The sequence below is a fragment of the Chrysemys picta genome, chromosome 6, assembly GCF_011386835.1.
Source record: "Chrysemys picta bellii isolate R12L10 chromosome 6, ASM1138683v2, whole genome shotgun sequence".
NCBI lineage: Eukaryota > Metazoa > Chordata > Testudines > Emydidae > Chrysemys > Chrysemys picta.
This window is the reverse complement of record NC_088796.1, coordinates 113,670,459-113,684,050: the sequence shown is the minus strand read 5'-3', so window position 1 is coordinate 113,684,050 and position 13,592 is coordinate 113,670,459.

The following is a 13,592-nucleotide window of genomic DNA, read 5'->3' as shown; positions in this document are numbered from 1 at the left end:
GGTCTAAGGCAGGCTAGTCCCTGCCTGTCCTGGCTCCATGCTGCACCCTGGAAGTGGCCTGCAGGTGTGGTTCCTAGGGGGGGGGGGGGGAGGACCACAGGGCTCCGTGCACTGCCCCCACCCCAAGCAGCGGCTCTGCACTCCCATTGGCCGGGAACTGCAGCCAATGGGAGCTCTGGGCAGGGGTAGAGTGGAGTCAGAGGGCAAAAGCAGCGCGTGGAGCCTCCTGGCCCCCCCACCTAGGAGCCGGACCTGCTGGCCACTTCCGGGGCACAGCATGGAGCCAGGACAGATAGGAGCCTTAGACCTGCAGCACCGCTGACTGGGAGCCACCTGAGGTAAGCCTGGACCTCAAGCTTCAGCCTTGCCCCCCCCAACACGGAGTTTCCTCCTGCACCCCAAACCCCTCATTCCTCATGCCCCCCCACCCCAGAGCCTGCACCCCCAGTCCAGAGCCTGTACCCTGTCCCACACCCCAACCCCCTGCCTCAACCTGCAGCCCCCTCCCACATTCTGAATCCCTCTGCCCCAGCCTGGAGCCTTCTCCTGCACCCCTAACCCCTCAGCCCCACCCCAGAGCCCACACCCCCAGCAGGAGCCCTCACCCCCTCCTGCACCCCAACCCCCTGCCCCAGTCCAGTGAAAGTGCGTCAGGGTAGGGGAGAGTGAGCCACCAAGGGAGGGGGAATGTAGTGAGCCGGGGACGGGGCCTTGGGGAAGGGGCAGAGCTAGAGTGTTCGGCTTTGTGTGGTTAGAAAGTTGGCAACTCTCGTGTGGCCACTAGACAATACAGTCTTCTGTATATTTATAAAAGGCAACATTCAAAAATGGAAATGTGGTAGTGCACCATTCCCTTCCCCCCTCCATTCGGTCTTACATGTCTTATAGTGCTGAGCTGGAGCCTTTCCTGTTTTTAAAAAACACTGTCCAAAGCAAATGTAGTGCTCATTAACATTGCGAGAGTGGCAGACTGGGGAGTGAAGTCCCTTATGTGTCCACAGCACAAGTACAGCATGGGCAGCAGCAGCGGGTGTCTCAATTCTAATCTGCACAGTTAGTTACTAATTAAGAAGTGTCACCCTATTAATAGTTTCCTTTGTTTATCTTTTAAAATCCATTTTAGTAGTGTACAGAGAGATCAGACCCTGACACTTTATTAAACCTCCCCAAAAATGGGAGACAAATTGTAGTAATAAAAAACAAACCTAACGCTTTTTTTTTTTTTTTTTGGTTTCCTTTCATTTCCTCTAAACTCTTTTTTGGTTTCCTGAGTCAGTCCAGTGCTGCATCCATAGCAACAGTTGCTGCTGGGGACAGGACAAGATGTCTTCTGCTGTCATTAGTGCTAGCGACTGTTTTCAGGTGTTCAACACTTCTTCTAACACAACCTGCCCACTGGGGGTCATTCCCCTTGGGAGCAGCTAGTGCAAAGAGGAACCTGCTGCCTACTTATGTACACACGCACACTTCTCACTTGCTGCCTTGAGGCTAGGAGACTTGCTGTACTTGTTAGTATTGAGACAGTAGCAATTGTCCTGGTATGTATTGGATCTGAGTCTCCACTCTTGCATCAGTTTTATGGTGGGGTAATGTGATAGAAGTCAATGGCATAAAATTGGAGTCACTGACTGGAGATTTGGATCCCTTATGTATTGCCCTGCTGTGCAGGGCATAGTTTTGATATTTTAAACTTTCGTTAATAATAATAAAAATCCAGTGTTGGGACATGATCCTGCAACTCGTTGCTCCCTTGACTTCATTAGTAATGCTTATATGAGTAAGGATGAGTAATAGCTGAAAGATCAGACCCTTCGTTATGTTTTCTGGGGAAGAGAGTACATATGAATGTACTACAAAATGCACCAAGTTGCCTGCAAGAAACACCTCAAGGGAACACCACAGTCTCCTGCCCCGGCTTCCAGCCCTCCTGCTGCGCGCCGGCCCACTGCTCCTGAGCCTCAATGAAGAAAGCTGACCTTGCAAGCTGCCCATCAAGAAGCCCCATCGCCAGACCAGCAGAATGGGATGCTGCGATCGAGAAAGTACCTGCTGCCTTGGGGAACATCACCCAGGGCCTCACCAGCAGGAGGCCTGTCTCACCCTCGCATATCGCATATCTCCATGCTGAGACGACTCAGTGCTGCCTCGCCACCAGTCCAGCACCTCCCCGTCTCCAAAAGGATCAGCGCCCCACCGCGCATAGCTGCTTGAGATCCTGTCGCTGGAAGGGCCAGCGCCACCCCTTGGACCACCCTGCGAACTCCAACAGCTGGAGGAGCGAGTGCCACACCTCAGACTCCCCTGCCAACTCCAGCCATCACTGGAGGAACCAGCCCCGCTGCCAAACCAAAGCACCAGGCCTTCATCGCCAGACGGACCAGCATGGCTCCCAAGTCCATCATGCGGGACACTGCTTACGGGAGACCTCATGCTCCACCAGCAACGCCACCATCCCGCCTCAGCACCCAACTGAAGGGAATCCTAACCCACGTGAGAGACGGCAGGCTGACCACGCAGCAGGTTCAAAGCCTGCACCGGATGAGGTCGAGGACCCTGAGGACCACGGCCGATGGTGAGGGCTGCCTGGACTGAGGCGCTACAAGTGGCAGCTTCCTTTGACATCTTTGCCCTCTTCGTAGACAGGCTCACCCAAGAGCTGTCTGTGGAAATCGCTTCCAGGAGGAGTTAGAACCAGGAGAACGCCGCGCCTGCTCACAGAACACCTGCTCCGAACCACAACACCACCACCAGGGGAGCCAGAAGTAGAAACGCCAGCCACCGCTACAATCCAGCAGCGGCTTCCAGGATCCAAAAACTGTACTGGGCAAACTGCTCCAAGGCCACGAGGAAGATCCTAGATGGGCCCTCATCCTACTGTACAATCCCGTCTGACCGTCTCTACAGCTACTTCAATTACATATTCAACCGCATAGCCCAGAACAATGCGCAGTGCCCCGAGTGCCTCTGCCCCATGTCGAAGACGCAGGTGTCCTGGAGACTGACTTTATGCCCAAGGAAGTGATAGCCAGACTCTCAAAAATAAAAAACACAGCTTCTGGGAAAGATGGCATCCCCTACAGCCTCCTGAAAAAGCGAGACCCCGGCTGCCTGGTCCTCACCATGCTCGTCAACCAGTGCAAGCAGTTCTGCTGGACTCCCAGCTCCTGGAAGAAGGCCATGACAGTGCTAGTATACAAGAAGGGCAAGCGGGACAACCCCAGCAACTGGAGGCCCATCTCCCTCTGCTCCACAATGTACAAGCTATATGCCAGCTGCCTGGCGTCGAGGATCACAGAGCGGTCGGTGAGCAGGGGAACCATCAGCCCCGTCCAGAAAGGCTTCATGTCCTTGGCAGGCTGCTACGAACACAACTTCATCCTCCAAACCACCATCCAAACAGACAGAAGGGCGCAGAGGCAGTGCGTGGTAGCGTGGCTTGACCTGGCTAACGCCTTTGGGTCTATGCCCCACCACCACATCTTTGCCATGTTCCAGGAGTTTGAGATGCCAGAGAACTTCCTTCGTGTGATCCGAGAGCTGTACGAGGGATACAGCACCACCATCCGCTTGGTTGATTGGGAGACGGCCGAGATCCCGATCCAGAGCAGAGTAAAGCAGGGCTGTCCCCTCAGCCCCATCATCTTTAACCTCGCCATGGAGCCGTTTCTGTGAGTGATCTCCAATGGCACAGATGGCTTCAACCTCCATGGTGAGAGGGTGAGCGTCCTGGCTTACGCGGACGACCTGGTCCTGGCCGTGGACGACCCAGATTGCCTCCAAGGTATGCTAGACACCACCAGTTGAGCCGCCGACTGGATGGGGCTCCACTCCAATGCAAAGACATGCACAACTCTCCACATTGACGGCAGCAAAAGGGACTCGGTGCAGGCGATGGGGTTCCATATCCAGGGCGAACCCGTCATCCCCCGGCAGAGAGGCAGGTGTACCAGCACCTCGGCACACCAATGGGTTTCTGTGTCCAGCAGACACCTGAGGACACCACCCAGAAGCGATCTTGCAGGATGCTGCCAAGATCGACGCCTCCCTGTTTGCACCATGGCAGAAAATAAACGCCCTGAACACCTTCCTGATTCCCCACATCTCATTCGTCCTAAGGGGATCGTGCCCCTCAACAAGGCAGAAAAGATAATCCGGCAGCTGGTGAAGAAGTGGCTGTTCCTTCCCCAGAGAGCCAGCAATGAGCTGGTCTACATCGCCCACAGGCATGTCAGTGCCAACATCCCCCACATGGGCGACCTGTGCGACGTCGCTATGATCACCCACGCCTTCTGCCTGCTGATGTGTCCTGACACCACGGTAAGGAACATCACGGCGAACGCCCTGTGTTACATGACAAAGAAGCGGATTGGCAGAGCCCCCTCCAACCAAGACATCGTCACCTTCCTGAGTGGCTCCCTGGATGGTGAATTCGGATGGTATGGGTGCGACATCACCTCATTGTGGTCCTGTGGTTGCAACGCCATGCGTCACCTGGGGAAGCACATCGGCTGCCCGTGGGAGTGGTGCGAGGAGTGCCAGGAGCTGGGAGTCCTGGTGCCACAGATCAGGTCCAACGGCAATGCCATTGTGCGCCAGGGGCTTGCTGGAGAGGACCCTGAAGGCCGCCGTCCTCTCGCTGTACATGGAAACCCCGAAGTGTAAATCGGACCAGGGTAAAGCCTTCGAGTTGACCAGCAAGTGCGATGCCAGCAACCACTTCCTCGCCGGGGGAGGCTTCACCCATTTTGCCGATTGGCGGTTCATCCACCGTGCCCGACTCAACTGCGTCCCACTCAACGGAGCCATACATCACGGGAACCGAGACAAGCATTGCAGGAAGTGCGGTTACTCCAACAAGACTATGCCCCATGTCCTGTGCAGCTGCAAACCCCACTCCAGAGCCTGGCAGCTACGCCACAACACCATCCAGAACTGCCTAGTGAAAGCCATCGCACCATGCCTGGGGGGTCACCGTGAACTGCGCCATCCTCGGTACCGACAGCCAGCTGCGGCCTGATGTCGTCACCAACGAGGCCCATAAAAAGATCATCCTTGTTGATGTCACGGTCTCCTTTGAGAACAGGACCCTGGTGTTTCGCGATGCCCGAGCTCGTAAACTGGAAAAGTACACCCCCCCCCCCCGGCCGACACCCTAAGAGTGAAGGGCTACAAGGTGCAGATGATCATCGGAGCCCTGGGCACCTGGGACCCCAGCAACGAGCATATGCTGCGGACCTACGGGATTGGTCGACGCTATGCACGGCTCATGCGGTGCCTCATGATCTCAGACACCATCCGATGGTCCAGGGACATCTACACCGAACACATTATTAGCCACTGACAGTACCAGGAGGCATGAGCCGGAGCGACATTGTGCGTTGACTATGAGAAAGGGACCGAGAGACTTTTTCCCATTGGACCATATGAACTGGAACCATAAACTCACTGAACGTTAAATCTCACCAAATGAGGGTCAATCCATCCTCATCATCGTATCCACTCATTATACTCCACACATGGACATATCCATTATATGAACAACATACCCTCATATCTCAATGTCTGTACTTTGACCCATTAACCTCTTACCCCGAATCGGGGATATTACCAATTATGTATTCCTTACGCCATCCATTCTTAAACCGAACTTTGCACCCCTTGATAATCTGTACGTTATTCCCTGATAACCAGAAACTTCTATGCTTAAACTCTGTACCGTTCACTTTTTAAAAAACATCATCCTAATAAAAATTTTAAATCTGGAGAGAATATAGGAGCATTGAACTAGACCCAAACTTCCAAGAGGGTCCTCTGTCTCACTTATAAAGACCTAAAGATCTCTCAAATTTCCCCTCCCAAACCACCCAAATAATGCCTGTTTTGTACGTATTTATATGTGCTCTTTTTGATAGTATCTAAGTACCTGATTGATTAGAAGATTGGGAGTGTGGTATAAAGGCCTTGAGGTCCTTTGTTGGCAACTGATGCCCCCACAAAGGGACTCTTTAAGGAAGTTACTAGTGCTGATCCACAACAGGGCCAGAGGCCCATGAAAACAACAAGGAGTCTGGTGGCACCTTAATGACTAACAGATTTATTTGGGCATAAGCTTTCGTGGGTAAAAACCTCACTTCTTCGGATGTGAAGAAAGGGTTTTTACCCACGAAAGCTTATGCCCAAATAAATCTGTTAGTTTTTAAGGTGCCACCAGACTCCTTTGTTGTTTTTGTAGATACAGACTAACACGGCTACCCCCTGATACTAGAGGCCCATGAGCGATTCAGAGCCCTCCTTCCTGCTGGCCCGAGGAGCAACAATACTGTCTTCATAGCAGTGCAGAGCACTAGTAGAAACCAGGCGAGCTGTGATAACTCCTTCTGAGTGCATAAGGAAAGGTGATAAAGCTTATACAAAACTTTATAGTTATCAGATCTCAGACTCTGGGTTTCGCAGAGAAAGTACCGTGTTCCATGAGTAATTTTTGCATCATTAAAAATTAAATCTCATAAGTATAATGATTCAGACATCAAGCCATGACAGTATCTGCCTGATGATGAACTACTGTATGTTAGAAAACAATTCACTGGTAATGGTGCAATATTTTTAGAGATTAGACAGAATTTAATGGGAAAGAAACTATTTTACCTCAAATGTTTTCAGCTAGTAATTGGCAGGGGAAAAAAATATATCATTCAATAATGTTTTGTTAACTTTTCGCATCTATCACAGTCCTTTGTCCAATGAAAGCAAATATTAGGATTTTTCATACAACATACATTTATTATTAACTGTTGATGCTATGCTCAGCACTGTACAAGACACACATAAAAAGATAGCCTCTCTCAGAATAACTGACTATCGTAGGCAATTTGTTGTGTGTAAATGGGCTGCTGCACCCATGTACAACGAACAGACGGATAACAATGGCCTAATGATGGCAGCCTGATCTATGAAAATAGTATGTAATTATATATATATATATATAATTATCTACAGAGCCCATTACTGTGCTGTCAGCGTATCCCAAAATTATAACATGTACATGTAAAAGCTGTATTTCTTTCTTTCTCTCTCTCTCTCCTCCAGTCAGCAGAGATTTGAATTCTATGTTTTGTTTGGCTGTATTTAATGAGGCTAGTTGGAAGAAAGGGGTTTTGCATTTTGCCCTGGAGGCGCTGATGTTCTCGATCATTGTGGGAGCAAGATCAAGACTTGTGCACCAATTGCTGAGACATCTCCTCTTCCTGAGAAAGGAGAGAATGGAAGCACTCGTGTCATGCTGTCCAATCCAGCTATGCCCTGTGGAGAAAACCACAAAACCCCATGGTCAGTGGTTTCATAGGCTGCTTGAGGTTGACTGTTTCTGTTTGAGTGCAGCTGTTGTGTGAAGTCACAATTGCACAGGGTGAGATGGTGCAGTCCAAGATGAAGATCGAAACCTTGACTTTCACTTATAGTTCACTTGGGAGTTGAATAGTTCTCTCTTCCTAACGTAAGCCCTTTGCATGAGAGTAAGAGTTTCCACCAAAGCTACATTCTGTAAAAGCGAAATGCAAATCAGGAAAGGGAGGGGGGGTGGAAAGGAAGGCTCCTGAGAATGACAATTACTGGTTAACTGTAAAAAATGGAGAGAATAATTGAGACAGATGACCAGATTTAGTAAAAATAAACTTCATCATTAAAAACTAATTAAATATTTGCATTTCAGCATTAAGTTTCTGCTCAAAAGTTTGGGGAACAGCAGGGTGACAGTGAAGATTATTGACTGTAATTTGCTGAAGTTTTTTAACTCGATGAGTTATGTGCAATGTATGGATGCTTTACTCGGTTCTGCATAGCTGCTTTATTATTCTTTTAAAGTGAATCATTTATAACTGTTCTCCAAGATCTTTTATCAGCCACTTATCTCCTTCAGCTGGACTTGTGATGTGGGGGGATAAAATGAATTGCTGGCTAATATTGTGAGAATTAATCGGACCAGAGCAGCAGGAGAGTAATGACTTACTTACAGTTGAAAATTTGCATTTGGCAGCAAAAATGCAACACAAAATATAGGGAAGTTTTAACCTCTATCCCTGACCTTAACACTGACAAATGTCTGTGACACAGTGAGCTACAAGGTATTTGCTTCATATTGTAATTTTGGTTGTCATTAACTAAACAGAGCCATTTATTTCTTTTTGGAAGCAAGTTCAGGTTTCCTAACAAATTCCACCCTCCTCCCTGCAATGTCTTCAAATCTTTCATCCATCAAACTAGTCTATTTTCCTCAGAGCTTTGCTACACTATTACAAACCTTTAGACTGATAAAGCTTTCTTCAAGATTCTGCCCCCTAACTTATAACCATGTATTTACCATCCTGGCTTTCAGTGCATCAACATCGGAAAGATTTTGAAAATGTTACTGATGCATTGTTGGAGTGATTTCTGTAACACACATCCATCTTTCTATCCACACATTGGTCTCTTTCAGATCTCCACTTTAGTTTCTTGGTTCTTAAATAGTGTTGGAAAAGCTGAACCCATAAGGATAATTTTCTGTTCTTAATCTAAACTAAAACAGCACAAATGCTGCAAAAATGCATCATGAACGTTAGTTCAAATAAAAACCACAAATTCATTTGATTGTCATGACCATTATCATTCATCTTCAATGAACATTTGAACTAGTAATGTTTTATTCCAAAGAGTGTAAATGGAAGTAAAAGTCTCTCAGTCTCTAGTGCAAATAGATCTCCTGCAAGAAAACCTTCATGTAGCTGTTAGAATGTTTTGGTTCCATGTCAATTTTGCTAGCTTGGACATGTGAGGGAAGATTTGCGCACCCACAGAGAGTTAATGCACCTCTGAAAAGATTGTGCTCTGGTCTATTCCAGGTGTCCAGTACATACCTACTCAGTCAAAAGATGGTCTCATCTGTTTAAAAAACAGAATCTTTAGGCTGAATCCTGCAATTCTTATCAGGCCAAACCTGATTGGCTTTAGTGTGTCCTAGTGGACAAAACACTAGAGCGTATCTTGGGAGACCTAGGTTCTGTTCTTGGCTCTGCCGCTGGGCGACCTTGGGCAAGTCACTTCAAACTGCTCTGTGCCTCAGTTTCCCCATCTGTAAAATGGGATTAATGATACTGACTTTGTGCTCCTTTGTAACGGACTTTGAGAAATACTGCTGAAAAGTGCTAGCTAAGAGCAAATTATGATTTAATCAGAATTTTATGTGCGTGAGTTATACAGGATTGGGCCCTATATTTTTCACTAGACTGAGACTGGGTGATATAAAGAACTTTTTTGATCTATAATTTTCAGGATCCATAATACATTTTTATTCTCTGTTTGCAATATGCAGCAGAAAGTAATAAGATCACATATTATGTTTTGAATAAAAACATCTCAGGCTTGTCATGACTATTATAGTGTAAAACAAAATTATCAGGAACAACTGCTAATCCTGTTGGCCTTTGATTAGAGTCAAGTGTTTCTGTGATATTACAATCTGGCTGTGCTATGAATAAGTCAATGTAATTTGCTCTGAATTGTAAATGCTCAAACAGGAATTTTCCTGCTTTTCTGTATTTTTTTTTCTTTTAACTGTTAGAATTTGAGACTTATGCTGCATGTTTAGGATCTCCCAAACATATGAGGTGTTTTTAGAGAGAAAGCCAAAAGCTACAGTGACAGAAGAAGAAACACTATGACTAGGGGTGTCCTTGTATAGTCTCTAACAGAAAATATATTGGTTCAGAGAAACATCTCCATACCAAGTTCCTGGCCATAGTAAAATCTGTGATTTGCCATAGTGATTTGCAAGGTGCAGATGAGAAGGCTTTTGTTGTATGATAATATCCCCTGCTAAAGGACTCTTCCTAAATACTTTGCAGATACTGAATAGGTAATGAGATGAAGAACCTTTCACTTCTTGGTGATTTGTTTGAACCTAGTCCATGTCAGTAGTGTCTTACATCTGGTGGTGGAGGAAAGATGGTGCGGGGGTTGTGGTACTTGTTAGGTAGTGGGGAAACCTAGTTTCAGTTCCTGCTCTGCCACAGACTTCCAATATGACCTTGGACAAGTCAGTTAGTGTCTCTAGGCCTCAATTCTTCCATCTGTAAAGTGAGAATAATACTTCTCTACCTCAGACAGGTGTGTTCTCTTCAAAATACATTGAATATTATGAAGTGCTCAGATACCTTTTTTTTTAATGGGGGCCACACAGGTACCCAAAATCAGTGCTTCTCAAACTTTTTTTTCACGGACCACTTGAAAATTGCTGAGGGTCTCGGTGGACCACTTAACGATCTTTCCAAATGTTGTTTGTACCGTTAGCTAATTATTGTTAAAGCGCTTTGGATAAAAGCGCTATATAAAAAAAACCTTAATAATTAATGTTGTTTTGTTCTACAAATAAAAGCACACAACTCATATTTTAATATCAGCAGTCTTACCTTTCTAATGTGATGGATGTGCCTTCTCTCCGCTGCCACGGCAGCCCCTGAGCTGGGGCTGGGAAGGAGGGGGGTCTCTCCCCAGCAGCTGCTGCCCTGGAGCTGGGGAAAGTCGCCTCTTTCTCTGGCTGCCGCAGCCCTGCACGTCCCAAATACCCCCCACCCCCTCTTCTCACCCCACTGCCACCTCCCACGTACCCCTATTCCCCCCAAGGCCACCACCTCACCTTACATGTGCATCTTCTCCAGGGTCCAGGCACCTAATCAGTGGAGCCACACCTGCACGGCTCCACTAATTAGGTGAGTGGCCCTTCATTCTCTCGTGTGCAGCTGCCCAGGCGTGCACCTTAGAGGGAACTATCCACGGACCCCCTGAATGGAGCTCGGACTACAGTTTGAGAACCTCTGCCCTAAATGATTGCTGTGCAGTGACTTACATGAAATGAGTTTGAATGCAGTGGTGTTGTAGCCGTGTTGGTCCTGAAATATTAGACACACAAGGTGGGTGAGATAATATCTTTTATTGGACCAGCTTCTGTTGGTGAGAGATACAAGCTTTCATACTATACAGAGCTCTTCCTCAGGTCTGGGGAACGTACTTAGCTGTGACACTCTAAGTACCTTTCCCAGATCTCAGGGTGAGCTATGTGTAGCTTGAAAGCTTGTGTCTCCTACCTACAGTAAAAGATATTACCTCACCCATCTTCTCTTTGTGAAATGAGTTTGGTAGTTTCAGTCCTATTCCTAATGGACTGATGTCTGCAACAACAAAAATCATACTCTCACTGGACACCGTACTATTTAGAAATGGAGATTGTTTTATAAATGTGATGTACAAAGATGTTTGGCATTTAGTGTTGTCAGAAGTATCAGCCCAGAGGCCAAGAGCAGCATGGTTTTTCCAGGAGTGACTTGAGGCCTACTGGAGAGGAACTAGGGGAATGCGGATGCAGCCGCTGCCTGTGCCAGACCTGTTCTGTGAATAAACGAGCACTTAGGTCTGTGGGGCTGCCAGTGCACCACAAGTGCCAAAAAATGTATGTGAAAAGATTAAAAAGAATGCCCCCCCCCAAAAAAACCCCTATTAAACATTGTCAACTTCTCCCTCAACTCCTGATGTACACTGAGTATCGGGGCGGGGGAGGGAAACTTGCTTACATTAAGATCTGTTAGTTTCTACAGTGAGATTCTCACAAGGGAAATGGTAAAAGCCTGGTCATTTGGCACATTTTAAAAATTAGACTGAACAACACATTATTACTCATGTATAATAGGGAACATTGGTGATTGGCAGGGCGCTGGGCTGGATGATGTATGGTAATAAATGGTATGTTCCATCTCTAGATTCCATGAACACTGTAGATTGCTCTTTGGACAAACAATAAATAAATGGGCATTAGTATAGCTTTAAGGTTTACTTTTAAATGTAAGATGCACTTTTCTTGTTCCCTGTGTATTTCGCTAACAAAACACTAATTTTGGGAGAGGGTAGGAAGAGACGGAGATTTGCTTCAGATCATGCTGGCTGACAAAGTTTGTTCCTTTTCATTTGACAAGGCTTGGGCTATTTAGTTTGTAAAGCATCTGTCTAGAATCACAGGTGCTTCTAACATCAATACTATTTACACAACACTGAAGATTGCAAACATATTTACCAAGCTGCCTGCACAGTAAAGCAAGCAACCAATATCATAACAACTTTGGACCCGCGCTTTTTATGGGCCTGATCCAGCCACCATTGAAATGAGAGCTGAAAGTTCAATTGGCTTCAATGGGAGCAGAATTGATCGCAGTCGCCTCAACTCACCACCTTCCTAAATGCCTGAAGTGGAGGAAAAGTTGGAGGGTTTTTTGATGCTGCCTGGGTGATAGAGATGTTAGAATTTGAGGGGTTGTAATGCATTAAATTGCAAACGGGAAAATACTCCAAATTTTTCACGTCTAACAAGTCTTTGAATGGAAAGAAATAGTCAAGCCCGGTGCATTTAGTTGTGGTGAGATTTGTCAAACTAAGTACTCACTTTGAATAGATGCTCCTTAAGCTCTTCTTAATTACAGATATTAGCATCACACTGTGCCATAAAGCACCACTCCTGCCAATTTCAACACAGGGCACAAGTTCGATTAATAAATATTACTCAGTCCTAATCACTGGAAATTAAACTTTCTGAACAAACCTAGATGCTCCCATTCAGCACACACACTTGAAAGTTGATTTCTATCTTGAGCAGCATTATTTAGACAGAGATGATCTTTTATCTCTGTGTGCAAAACAGCTGGATATGTAGCAACTGAAGTTTATTTCTCCTCTTAAGCTTCGGTGCTAAACAAAACCATGTCTGTAATCAGAAGCATGGACATTAAAACAAATTAGTATGCAACACAGACTATTAGTCACTTTTCAGATGTGGACTCAAGACTGTAGCTTCTGCTTTCACCTCCTGCACACATACAATATAGGATTGTTTATTTTCAATGCAAGCTTTCTGCTTCCCATAATGTTCAACTTGTTTCCTCCAAGCAGTCAGGTGACTCTGACACCTAAGGTTCAGACTGAACCATTTGTACTCAGATAGCCCTATAGGAATACTTTTGGAATAGGGTATTACTCAGCATGAGTAATTGTGACATAAGCTGGCCCTGAGTTATGTGTGTTTGAATCCAAAAAGTAGAATGACCCATGCTATCAATAAGTGAATACAGTTCAGCTGCTGCTATAATGGTCACCATTAAAATTAGCTTTTACCAGCAGTTCCCATGCAACAGCATATGAGACACTAGTTATTTCCTGCTCTGCATGTAGGGAAATATTGCAGTATGGGTCTGATCCATATCCTACTGAAGTCAATGGGAGTCATTTCATTGACTTTAATGGGTTTTGGATAAGGTCCTATCTTAGATACCCCAATGTGGTAACAACTGGCTTTTTGACAGGTAGGGTTGTACTTACCTTAACTGTATGCCATACAAGGCACTGGGTGAATATACACTCTGTCTCTCAGGCCTCTATGTTTATTACATTAAGCTTACCGATGGTTCTGAGCTACAAACCTTGGACCTAGAACCACATGGGTATTCTAAGTTCCCCATAGTTCAAGTGTACTTGGAGCTGGCATTTTGATTTGGGCCCATTTTCAAGTAAAATGTAAA